This window comes from Oncorhynchus keta, unplaced genomic scaffold, assembly GCF_023373465.1.
Source record: "Oncorhynchus keta strain PuntledgeMale-10-30-2019 unplaced genomic scaffold, Oket_V2 Un_contig_6487_pilon_pilon, whole genome shotgun sequence".
In the NCBI taxonomy this organism is placed as follows: domain Eukaryota; kingdom Metazoa; phylum Chordata; class Actinopteri; order Salmoniformes; family Salmonidae; genus Oncorhynchus; species Oncorhynchus keta.
Genome location: NW_026288895.1, coordinates 3,743 through 17,500, shown reverse-complemented (window position 1 = coordinate 17,500; position 13,758 = coordinate 3,743). Strand labels below are relative to the sequence as shown.

Below are 13,758 nucleotides of genomic sequence, written 5' to 3'. Positions count from 1 at the left end.
AGTCCCCATTGATTTATCACTACCAGTCCCCATTGATTTATCACTACCAGTCCCCATTGATTTATCACTACCAGTCCCTATTGATTTATTAAGACCAGTCCCCATTGATTTATCACTACCAGTCCTCATTGATTTATCACTACCAGTCCTCATTGATTTATCACTACCAGTCCCCATTGATTTATCACTACCAGTCCCCATTGATTTATCACTACCAGTCCCCATGCTTGTCTCAGAGCAGTGTGAAACGGTGCTAAAATAGTTGTAGTCTTTTGCTTCAAATCCTTTTGCTTCTAACTTCAATATGCTCCTTAAATAAATAAGACCTACCCCACTTTTAACAGCACAATACTCACCACTAGTGAGTCTCATGTCGCATATGGTAGGCCTACAGTATATCTAAAAAAGAAATTCAATGAGGGTTGGAGGATTCTAAATGAATATCTATTTAGAGGGTTGGAGGATTCTATATGAATATCTATTTAGAGGGTTGGAGGATTCTAAATGAATATCTATTTAGAGGGTTGGAGGATTCTAAATGAATATCTATTTAGAGGGTTGGAGGATTCTAAATGAATATCTATTTAGAGGGTTGGAGGATTCTAAATGAATATCTATTTAGAGGGTTGGAGGATTCTAAATGAATATCTATTTAGAGGGTTGGAGGATTCTAAATGAATATCTATTTAGAGGGTTGGAGGATTCTAAATGAATATCTATTTAGAGGGTTGGAGGATTCTAAATGAATATCTATTTAGAGGGTTGGAGGATTCTATATGAATATCTATTTAGAGGGTTGGAGGATTCTAAATGAATATCTATTTAGAGGGTTGGAGGATTCTAAATGAATATCTATTTAGAGGGTTGGGGGATTCTATATGAATATCTATTTAGAGGGTTGGAGGATTCTAAATGAATATCTATTTAGAGGGTTGGAGGATTCTATATGAATATCTATTTAGAGGGTTGGAGGATTCTAAATGAATATCTATTTAGAGGGTTGGAGGATTCTATATGAATATCTATTTAGAGGGTTGGAGGATTCTAAATGAATATCTATTTAGAGGGTTGGAGGATTCTAAATGAATATCTATTTAGAGGGTTGGAGGATTCTAAATGAATATCTATTTAGAGGGTTGGAGGATTCTAAATGAATATCTATTTAGAGGGTTGGACGATTCTAAATGAATATCTATTTAGAGGTTGGACGATTCTAAATGAATATCTATTTAGAGGGTTGGACGATTCTAAATGAATATCTATTTAGAGGGTTGGAGGATTCTATATGAATATCTATTTAGAGGGTTGGATGATTCTAAATGAATATCTATTTAGAGGGTTGGGGGATTCTAAATGAATATCTATTTAGAGGGTTGGAGGATTCTAAATGAATATCTATTTAGAGGGTTGGACGATTCTAAATGAATATCTATTTAGAGGGTTGGACGATTCTAAATGAATATCTATTTAGAGGGTTGGAGGATTCTAAATGAATATATATTTAGAGGGTTGGGGGATTCTATATGAATATCTATTTAGAGGGTTGGAGGATTCTAAATGAATATCTATTTAGAGGGTTGGAGGATTCTAAATGAATATCTATTTAGAGGTTGGAGGATTCTAAATTAATATCTATTTAGAGGTTGGAGGATTCTAAATGAATATCTATTTAGAGGTTGGACGATTCTAAATGAATATCTATTTAGAGGGTTGGAGGATTCTATATGAATATCTATTTAGAGGGTTGGATGATTCTAAATGAATATCTATTTAGAGGGTTGGAGGATTCTAAATGAATATCTATTTAGAGGGTTGGAGGATTCTAAATGAATATCTATTTAGAGGGTTGGAGGATTCTAAATGAATATCTATTTAGAGGGTTGGAGGATTCTAAATGAATATCTATTTAGAGGGTTGGAGGATTCTAAATGAATATCTATTTAGAGGGTTGGAGGATTCTAAATGAATATCTATTTAGAGGGTTGGAGGATTCTAAATAAAAAATAAAATAATATTTATAACGGACAAAATATAGCTCTGCTAATAGCCATGACTGCTAAAAACCAGGTCTGTGAGAGCCGGAATTCTTACTGGTTGGTAGGTGATCAAATACTTACAGTGGGTAGAACAAGTATTTGACACACTGCCGATTTGGCTGGTTTTCCTACTTACAAAGCATGTAGAGGTCTGTCATTTTGATCATAGGTACACTTCAACTGTGAGAGACGGAATCAAAAATAAAAAAATCACATTGTATGATTTTTAAGAAACCTAGCTCAAGTTGGGGGGGTCACACCTAGCTCAGCTATTAGACAATTCTTTAGTAAAGGTTGAATTTTGTTTGTTGAATATTGTTTAGCTCATAGTGTTTTCTGCCACATTCAGTCCCAACCCCAATTAATACATTTGGCACAGCATGCTGGATGGACTAGAATGTTGAGGGTTCTAAACCTGCTTGTTTCATTACATTATTATGCCCGTCTGTGAGCAAGCGTTGGACTAGTAACCGAAAGGTTGCAAGCTCAAATCCCCGAGCTGACAAGGTACAAATCTGTCGTTCTGCCCTGAACAGGCAGTTAACCCACTGTTCCTAGGCCGTCATTGAAAATAAGAATTTGTTCTTAACTGACTTGCCTAGTTAAATAATGAATATAAAACGTTAGAATTACTTACATTTGCTTCCACCGTAATGTTTTGTCAGACATCTTTGCTGACGAAAATCACCAGCGACGACGTCAAATTCGTCATTGGAGTCACTCTATATGATTAGTCATATAAAAACCTTGGGACCCAAATGCATAATGAGTGCTCTACCTCCCTCTTGTGGTGGTCTGGAGCAATGAAGCCGTGTTGCTGGGTACCTCTAACTTCTTATGGATGGGGGCAGTATTGAGTAGCTTGGATGAATAAGGTGCCCAGAGTAAACTGCCTACTACTCAGGCCCAGTTGCAAATACATGCATAGTATTAGTAGTATTGGATGGAAAACACCCTGACGTTTTTAAAACAGTTTGAATGATATCTGTAAGTATAACAGAACTCATATGGCAGAGGAATAAACCGGAGAAAAAATCCAACCAGGAAGTGGGAAATCTGAGGTTTGTAGTTACCTCTAAGTCCCGCGGTATAACCTCGCAACTTTTAAAGTAGGAATCACTGTACACACACACACACACTATTAAAACATACATACACACATTATTACACAGACACACACTATTAAAACATACATACACACATTATTACTCACAGACACACACTATTAAAACATACATACACACATTATTACACAGACACACACTATTAAAACATACATACACACATTATTACACACAGACACACACTATTAAAACATACATACACACATTGTACTCACAGACACACACTATTAAAACATACATACACACATTATTACTCACAGACACACACTATTAAAACATACATACACATTATCACTCACAGACACACACTATTAAAACATACATACACACATTATTACTCACAGACACACACTATTAAAACATACATACACACATTATTACTCACAGACACACACTATTAAAACACACATACACACATTATTACTCACAGACACACACTATTAAAACATACATACACACATTATTACACACAGACACACACTATTAAAACATACATACACACATTATTACTCACAGACACACACTATTAAAACATACATACACACATTATCACTCACACACAAAGAAACACACAACAATCAGCCTGTTCAATTATCTTGTGATCGATCCAGTGTTTTATTAGGGCTAGAGAGATGTGATCCAGATCAGCACTCTCACATGTGATCACTGTCTGGGGACTGTGCTGTTGATGGAGGTCTGAGTCATGGCTGTTACTGTATGTAACCTCTTGTTGAGTGAACGTGTCTCCCCTTCTAGAGGGAAAGGGAAGGGGGGACACCTAATTCAGTTGCACATCTGAATGCATTCAACCGAAATGCTGCATTTAACCCCTCTGAATCAGAGCAGTATGGGGTGGCTGCCTTAATCATTGCCATCAGCTTGGGAGTTAATTGCCTTGCTTAATAAGGGCAGAACGGCAGATTTTTCCACCTTGATGGCTCAGGGTTCAAAGCAGTGAACCTTCGCTTACCGGCTCTTACTGGCTCTTACTGGCTCTTACATTCTCTAACTGGCTCTAACTGGCTCTTACATTCCCTTACTGGCTCTAACTGGCTCTTACATTCTCTAACTGGCTCTTACATTCCCTTACTGGCTCTAACTGGCTCTTACATTCCCTTACTGGCTCTAACTGGCTCTTACATTCCCTTACTGGCTCTAACTGGCTCTTACATTTCCTTACTGTCCCTTACATTCCCTTACTGGCTCTAACTGGCTCTTACATTTCCTTACTGTCCCTTACTGGCTCTAACTGGCTCTTACATTCCTTACTGGCTCTAACTGGCTCTTACATTCCCTTACTGGCTCTAACTGGCTCCAACTGGCTCTTACATTCCCCTACATTCCCTTACTGTCCCTTACTGTCCCTTACTGTCCCTTACTGGCTCTAACTGGCTCTAACTGGCTCTTACTTTCTCTTACTGGCTCTAACTGGCTCTTACATTCCCTTACTGTCCCTTACTGGCTCTAACTGGCTCTTACTGTCCCTTACTGTCCCTTACTGGCTCTGACTGGCTCTAACTGGCTCTTACATTCCCTTACTGGCTCTAACTGGCTCTTACATTTCCTTACTGTCCCTTACTGGCTCTAACTGGCTCTTACATTCCCTTACTGGCTCTAACTGGCTCTTACATTCCCTTACTGGCTCTAACTGGCTCCAACTGGCTCCAACTGGCTGCAACTGGCTCCAACTGGCTCCAACTGGCTCCAACTGGCTCCAACTGGCTCCAACTGGCTCCAACATTCCCTTACATTCCCTTACATTCCCTTACTGTCCTTACTGGCTCTAACTGGCTCTAACTGGCTCTTACATTCTCTTACTGGCTCTAACTGGCTCTAACTGGCTCTTACATTCCCTTACTGTCCCTTACTGGCTCTAACTGGCTCTTACTGTCCCTTACTGGCTCTAACTGGCTCTAACTGGCTCTTACTGTCCCTTACTGGCTCTAACTGGCTCTTACTGGCTCTGACTGGCTCTAACTGGCTCTAACTGGCTCTTACTGTCCCTTACTGGCTCTAACTGGCTCTTACATTCTCTAACTGGCTCTTACATTCCCTTACTGGCTCTAACTGGCTCTTACTGGCTCTTACATTCCCTTACTGGCTCTAACTGGCTCTTACATTTCCTTACTGTCCTTACTGGCTCTAACTGGCTCTTACTGTCCCTTACTGGCTCTAACTGGCTCTTACATTCCCTTACTGGCTCTAACTGGCTCTAACTGGCTCTAACTGGCTCTAACTGGCTCTTACACTCCCTTACTGTCCCTTACTGGCTCTAACTGGCTCTAACTGGCTCTTACATTCCTTACTGTCCCTTACTATCCCTTACTGGCTCTAACTGGCTCTTACTGTCCCTTACTGGCTCTAACTGGCTCTAACTGGCTCTTACTGTCCCTTACTGTCTCTTACTGTCCCTTACCGGCTCTTACTGTCCCTTACTGGCTCTTACTGTCCCTTACTGGCTCTTACTGTCCCTTACTGGCTCTTACTGTCCCTTACTGTCCCTTACTGGTCCTTACTGGCCCTTACTGGTCCTTACTGACCCTTACTGTCCCTTACTGGCTCTTACCGTCCCTTACTGGCTCTTACCGTCCCTTACTGTCCCTTACTGGCCCTTACTGTCCCTTACTGGTCCTTACTGGTCCTTACTGGTCCTTACTGGTCCTTACTGTCTCTTACCGTCCCTTACTGGTCCTTACCGTCCCTTACTGGTCCTTACTGGCCCTTACTGTCCCTTACTGGCTCTTACCGTCCCTTACTGGCTCTTACCGTCCCTTACCGGCTCTTACTGGTCCTTACTGGCTTTTAATGGCCCTTACCGGCTCTTACTGGCCCTTAACCGTTAGGCTATCTGCCGCCCTAAAACCAGAGAGTGAATGTGTTCTGGGGCTGTATGTATCAAGCCTCTCATTGTGTTAGGGTTGACAGCCTACCTTCCTTCACCAGAGAATGGATGTGTTCGTTGCCCAGCCAGAATTCATCGTTCCACAGCTTAAAGTCTCCAAACCCGTCTCTGTAGTCCACCCAGTCTCTATGGAGGAGAGCATTCGCTGGGTCAGTCTAGAACATTCACTGGGTCAGTCTAAAACATTCACTGGTTCAGTCTCTATGGAGGAGAGAACATTCACTGGGTCAGTCTAGAACATTCACTGGGTCAGTCTAGAACGTTCACTGGTTCAGTCTCTATGGAGGAGAGAACATTCACTGGTTCAGTCTAGAACATTCACTGGTTCAGTCTCTATGGAGGAAAGAACATTCACTGGTTCAGTCTCTATGGAGGAGAGAACATTCACAGGGTCAGTCTAGAACATTCACTGGTTCAGTCTCTATGGAGGAGAAACATTCACTGGTTCAGTCTAGAACATTCACTGGGTCAGTCTCTATGGAGGAAAGAACATTCACAGGTTCAGTCTAGAACATTCACTGGTTCAGTCTCTATGGAGGAGAGAACATTCACTGGTTCAGTCTCTATGAAGGAGAGAACATTCACTGGTTCAGTCTAGAACATTCACTGGTTCAGTCTCTATGGAGGAGAGAACATGCACTGAGTCAGTCTAGAACATCCACTGGTTCAGTCTATGGAGGAGAGAACATTCACAGGGTCAGTCTAGAACATTCACTGGTTCAGTCTCTATGGAGGAGAGAACATGCACTGAGTCAGTCTAGAACATCCACTGGTTCAGTCTATGGAGGAGAGAACATTCACTGGGTCAGTCTAGAACATTCACTGGTTCAGTCTCTATGGAGGAGAGAACATTCACTGGTTCAGTCTCTATGGAGGAGAGAACATGCACTGGTTCAGTCTAGAACATTCACTGGGTCAGTCTCTATGGAGGAGAGAACATTCACTGGTTCAGTCTAGAACATTCACTGGGTCAGTCTCTATGGAGGAAAGAACATTCACTGGTTCAGTCTAGAACATTCACTGGGTCAGTCTCTATGGAGGAGAGAACATTCACTGGGTCAGTCTAGAACATTTACTGGTTCAGTCTTTGTGGAGGAGAGAACATTCACTGGGTCAGTCTAGAACATTCACTGGTTCAGTCTAGAACATTCACTGGGTCAGTCTAGAACATTCACTGGTTCAGTCTCTATGGAGGAGAGAACATTCACTGGTTCAGTCTCTATGGAGGAGAGAACATGCACTGGTTCAGTCTAGAACATTCACTGGGTCAGTCTCTATGGAGGAAAGAACATTCACAGGTTCAGTCTAGAACATTCACCCAGTCAGTCTCTATGGAGGAGAGAACATTCACTGGTTCAGTCTCTATGGAGGAGAGAACATTCACTGGGTCCGTCTAGAACATTCACTGGGTCAGTCTAGAACATTCACTGGGTCAGTCTAGAACATTCACTGGTTCAGTCTAGAACATTCACTGGGTCAGTCTAGAACATTCACTGGGTCAGTCTAGAACATTCACTGGGTCAGTCTTTGTGGAGGAGAGAACATTCACTGGGTCAGTCTAGAACATTCACTGGTTCAGTCTAGAACATTCACTGGTTCAGTCTAGAACATTCACTGGTTCAGTCTCTATGGAGGAGAGAACATTCACTGGTTCAGTCTTTATGGAGGAGAGAACATTCACTGGTTCAGTCTCTATGGAGGAGAGAACATTCACTGGTTCAGTCTCTATGGAGGAGAGAACATTCACTGGTTCAGTCTCTATGGAGGAGAGAACATTCACTGGGTCCATCTAGAACATTCACTGGGTCAGTCTAGAACATTCACTGGGTCAGTCTAGAACATTCACTGGTTCAGTCTAGAACATTCACTGGTTCAGTCGAGAACATTCACTGGGTCAGTCTAGAACATTCACTGGTTCAGTCTTTGTGGAGGAGAGAACATTCACTGGGTCAGTCTAGAACATTCACTGGGTCAGTCTAGAACATTCACTGGGTCAGTCTAGAACATGCACTGGTTCAGTCTCTATGGAGGAGAGAACATTCACTGGTTCAGTCTTTATGGAGGAGAGAACATTCACTGGTTCAGTCTCTATGGAGGAGAGAACAGTCACTGGTTCAGTCTCTATGGAGGAGAGAACATTCACTGGTTCAGTCTTTATGGAGGAGAGAACATTCACTGGTTCAGTCTCTATGGAGGAGAGAACATTCACTGTTTCAGTCTCTATGGAGGAGAGAACATTCACTGGTTCAGTCTCTATGGAGGAGAGAACATTCACTGGTTCAGTCTCTATGGAGGAGAGAACATTCACTGGTTCAGTCTCTATGGAGGAGAGAACATTCACTGGTTCAGTCTCTATGGAGGAGAGAACATTCACTGGGTCCGTCTAGAACATTCACTGGGTCAGTCTAGAACATTCACTGGGTCAGTCTAGAACATTCACTGGTTCAGTCTAGAACATTCACTGGTTCAGTCGAGAACATTCACTGGGTCAGTCTAGAACATTCACTGGTTAAGTCTTTGTGGAGGAGAGAACATTCACTGGGTCAGTCTAGAACATTCACTGGGTCAGTCTAGAACATTCACTGGGTCAGTCTAGAACATTCACTGGGTCAGTCTAGAACATTCACTGGGTCAGTCTAGAACATTCACTGGGTCAGTCTAGAACATTCACTGGTTCAGTCTTTATGGAGGAGAGAACATTCACTGTTTCAGTCTCTATGGAGGAGAGAACATTCACTGGTTCAGTCTCTATGGAGGAGAGAACATGCACTGGGTCAGTCTTTATGGAGGAGAGAACATTCATTGGTTCAGTCTAGAACATTCACTGGGTCAGTCTCTATGGAGGAAAGAACATTCACAGGTTCAGTCTAGAACATTCACCCGGTCAGTCTCTATGGAGGAGAGAACATTCACTGGTTCAGTCTCTACGGAGGAGAGAACATGCACTGGGTCAGTCTAGAACATTCACTGGTTCAGTCTCTATGGAGGAGAGAACATTCACTGGGTCCGTCTAGAACATTCACTGGGTCAGTCTAGAACATTCACTGGGTCAGTCTAGAACATTCACTGGTTCAGTCTTTGTGGAGGAGAGAACATTCACTGGTTCAGTCTAGAACATTCACTGGTTCAGTCTCTATGGAGGAGAGAACATTCACTGGGTCAGTCTCTATGGAGGAGAGAACATTCACTGGTTAAAGTCTCACACTTGCTGCTTCCCCTTGCATCACTATGCTGACGTGATCAAGACAAAGGAGATGATTGTGGACGACAGGGAAAGGAGGAGGACTAATACAATTTGATTTGAAACACAGCAGCTGGATGCCACAGTGCTGATGTGATAAACTACTAGCTGATTGCAGAGGTTAAACAGGCCAGCTTTGCAAAGATCACACACACACACACACACACGCACACGCGCACACACACACACACACACACACACACACACACACACACACACACACACACACACACACACACACACACACACACACACACACACACACACACACACACACACACACACACACACACACACACACACACACACACCTGTTGAAGTCAACCCTGCCATGTCTTCGTCGCTGTATAACAGTCCATCCCCCTCCATCTTCCATGTCACAGAAGACTAGGACCGGCTCCTGATCCACTCTAGGTCTGATCCGGTAAAACCCGGAGTCTGGCCTCTGTCTGTCATACAGCTCAGAGCAGTCTGGAGGTGAGAGGTGACACACGCAGAGATATTAATCACAACTAACTATGAGTGCACATTTTACTGAAAAGGTGTAACACTCAATTACCATAAAAAAATATATTATATTATTTAAACAAATAAAATCACATTTTATTGGTCACATACACGTATTTAGCAGATGTTATTGCAGGTGTAGCGAAATGCTTGTGTACCTATCTCCAACAGTGCAGTAATACCTAACAACATACCACAATAAACATGAATCTAAAAATGAAAGAATGGAATTAAGAAATACATAAATATCAGAATGTGTCGGAGTGGTATTGACTAAAATACAGTAGAATAGAATATAGTGTAATGACCTGACTAGATCATAAAGGAACAATTGTCCAGACAGAGGATTGAGTTATGAATTGACGGTTTATTAACCCAACGTCATACAGGCTACTGTTTGGCCGTAGCACACGCCAAATAAATGAAAGGTACCCTACGAACCAAGCGTGACCTTCTCTTGTGAAAGCCAGATGTAAGAGACAACAACAATCGCTAAACCTGGTATTCCTCCACCGCCTGCCCAACCCCCCTTCACGCCACTCCACCAACCGCCAGGATGCCCGGCATCAGAACATTCCTGGCATTCCCGTGATTGGCAGATAGCAGGTTGATTGGCATGTCGAACACTGGGTACTGGTAAGTACAACACAACCAACTAATAGCCTAACACATAACACACAGCTGTCTGTGCGGGTCGCTACAATAGCATATAGCCTATTGGACATGACTTTTCTATAGCATCTTCTGTTTGGGTGTCTCAGGTCAGGTCTGAGCCATGATCAGAATGTGTCTCTGTCTATTTCCAGCCCTGCCATTTCTACCTGTCCTGATCTAGTGTTTGACCCCTGACCTCCTCACACCGTCTCACTATCCATGTCTGTTTTTAGCTCCCACCTCTACTTCACTGTGTTATAATGGACCTGATGTAACTGACCTTTCTGACCCTGTCCCATGACCCTACTTCACTGTGTTATAATGGACCTGATGTAACTGACCTTTCTGACCCTGTCCCATGGCCCTACTTCACTGTGTTATAATGGACCTGATGTAACTGACCTTTCTGACCCTGTCCCATGACCCTACTTCACTGTGTTATAATGGACCTGATGTAACTGACCTTTCTGACCCTGTCCCATGACCCTACTTCACTGTGTTATAATGGACCTGATGTAACTGACCTTTCTGACCCTGTCCCATGGCCATACTTCACTGTGTTATAATGGACCTGATGTAACTGACCTTTCTGACCCTGTCCCATGACCCTACTTCACTGTGTTATAATGGACCTGATGTAACTGACCTTTCTGACCCCTGTCCCATGACCCTACTTCACTGTGTTATAATGGACCTGATGTAACTGACCTTTCTGACCCTGTCCCATGGCCATACTTCACTGTGTTATAATGGACCTGATGTAACTGACCTTTCTGACCCTGTCCCATGACCCTACTTCACTGTGTTATAATGGACCTGATGTAACTGACCTTTCTGACCCTGTCCCATAGCCCTAGTTCACTGTGTTATAATGGACCTGATGTAACTGACCTTTCTGACCCTGTCCCATGACCCTACTTCACTGTGTTATAATGACCTTTCTGACCCTGTCCCATGGTCCTACTTCACTGTGTTATAATGACCTTTCTGACCCTGTCCCATGGTCCTACTTCACTGTGTTATAATGACCTTTCTGACCCTGTCCCATGGTCCTACTTCACTGTGTTATAATGACCTTTCTGACCCTGTCCCATGACCCTACTTCACTGTGTTATAATGACCTTTCTGACCCTGTCCCATGGCCCTACTTCACTGTGTTATAATGACCTTTCTGACCCTGTCCCATGGTCCTACTTCACTGTGTTATAATGACCTTTCTGACCCTGTCCCATGGTCCTACTTCACTGTGTTATAATGACCTTTCTGACCCTGTCCCATGACCCTACTTCACTGTGTTATAATGACCTTTCTGACCCTGTCCCATGGCCCTACTTCACTGTGTTATAATGGACCTGATGTAACTGACCTTTCTGACCCTGTCCCATGGCCCTACTTCACTGTGTTATAATGGACCTGATGTAACTGACCTTTCTGACCCTGTCCCATGACCCTACTTCACTGTGTTACATTTAAGTCATTTAGCAGACGCTCTTATCCAGAGCGACTTACAAATTGGTGCATTCACCTTATGACATCCAGTAGAACAGTCACTTTACAATAGTGCATCTAAATCTTAAAGGGGGGTGAGAAGGATTACTTATCCTATCCTAGGTATTCCTTAAAGAGGTGGGGTTTCAGGTGTCTCCGGAAGGTGGTGATTGACTCCGCTGTCCTGGCGTCGTGAGGAGCTTGTTCCACCATTGGGGGCCAGAGCAGCGAACAGTTTTGACTGGGCTGAGCGGGAACTGTACTTCCTCAGTGGTAGGGAGGCGAGCAGGCCAGAGGTGAATGAACGCAGTGCCCTTGTTTGGGTGTAGGGCCTGATCAGAGCCTGGAGGTACTGAGGGTGCCGTTCCCCTCACAGCTCCGTAGGCAAGCACCATGGTCTTGTAGCGGATGCGAGCTTCAACTGGAAGCCAGTGGAGAGAGCGGAGGAGCGGGGTGACGTGAGAGAACTTGGGAAGGTTGAACACCAGACGGGCTGCGGCGTTCTGGATGAGTTGTAGGGGTTTAATGGCACAGGCAGGGGAGCCCAGCCAACAGCGAGTTGCAGTAATCCAGACGGGAGATGACAAGTGCCTGGATTAGGACCTGCGCCGCTTCCTGTGTGAGGCAGGGTCGAACTCTGCGGATGTTGTAGAGCATGAACCTACAGGAACGGGCCACCGCCTTGATGTTAGTTGAGAACGACAGGGTGTTGTCCAGGATCACGCCAAGGTTCTTAGCGCTCTGGGAGGAGGACACAATGGAGTTGTCAACCGTGATGGCGAGATCATGGAACGGGCAGTCCTTACCCGGGAGGAAGAGCAGCTCCGTCTTGCCGAGGTTCAGCTTGAGGTGGTGATCCGTCATCCACACTGATATGTCTGCCAGACATGCAGAGATGCGATTCGCCACCTGGTCATCAGAAGGGGGAAAGGAGAAGATTAATTGTGTGTCGTCTGCATAGCAATGATAGGAGAGACCATGTGAGGTTATGACAGAGCCAAGTGACTTGGTGTATAGCGAGAATAGGAGAGGGCCTAGAACAGAGCCCTGGGGGACACCAGTGGTGAGAGCGCGTGGTGAGGAGACAGATTCTCGCCACGCCACCTGGTAGGAGCGACCTGTCAGGTAGGACGCAATCCAAGCGTGGGCCGCGCCGGAGATGCCCAACTCGGAGAGGGTGGAGAAGAGGATCTGATGGTTCACAGTATCGAAGGCAGCCGATAGGTCTAGAAGGATGAGAGCAGAGGAGAGAGAGTTAGCTTTAGCGGTGCGGAGCGCCTCCGTGATACAGAGAAGAGCAGTCTCAGTTGAATGACTAGTCTTGAAACCTGACTGATTTGGATCGAGAAGGTCATTCAGAGAGAGATAGCGGGAGAGCTGGCCAAGGACGGCACGTTCAAGAGTTTTGGAGAGAAAAGAAAGAAGGGATACTGGTCTGTAGTTGTTGACATCGGAGGGATCGAGTGTAGGTTTTTCAGAAGGGGTGCAACTCTCGCTCTCTTGAAGACGGAAGGGACGTAGCCAGCGGTCAGGGATGAGTTGATGAGCGAGTGAGGTAAGGAGAAGGTCTCCGGAAATGGTCTGGAGAAGAGAGAGGATAGGGTCAAGCGGGCAGGTTGTTGGGCGGCCGGCCGTCACAAGACGCGAGATTTCATCTGGAGAGAGAGGGAGAAAGAGGTCAGAGCACAGGGTAGGGCAGTGTGAGCAGAACCAGCGGTGCCGTTTGACTTAGCAAACGAGGATCGGATGTCGTCGACCTTCTTTTCAAAGTGGTTGACGAAGTCATCTGCAGAGAGGGAGGAGGGG

General features: G+C 44.3%; 1 long non-coding RNA gene and 1 pseudogene across 1 annotated transcript; both read right to left on the bottom strand.

Moving 5' to 3' along the window:
- LOC127925906 (fibrinogen-like protein 1) overlaps nucleotides 1–11,013 on the bottom strand; it is a 65,571-nt pseudogene extending 54,558 nt beyond the window's left edge.
- Nucleotides 11,014–11,357: 344 nt separating this feature from the next.
- Nucleotides 11,358–11,930, bottom strand: LOC127925905 (uncharacterized). Its single transcript, XR_008122765.1, has 3 exons — nucleotides 11,892–11,930; nucleotides 11,632–11,769; nucleotides 11,358–11,539 (listed from the first exon to the last, which is right to left on the bottom strand). It is a non-coding gene; the product is annotated as an uncharacterized LOC127925905 (long non-coding RNA).
- Nucleotides 11,931–13,758: the final 1,828 nt, after the last annotated feature.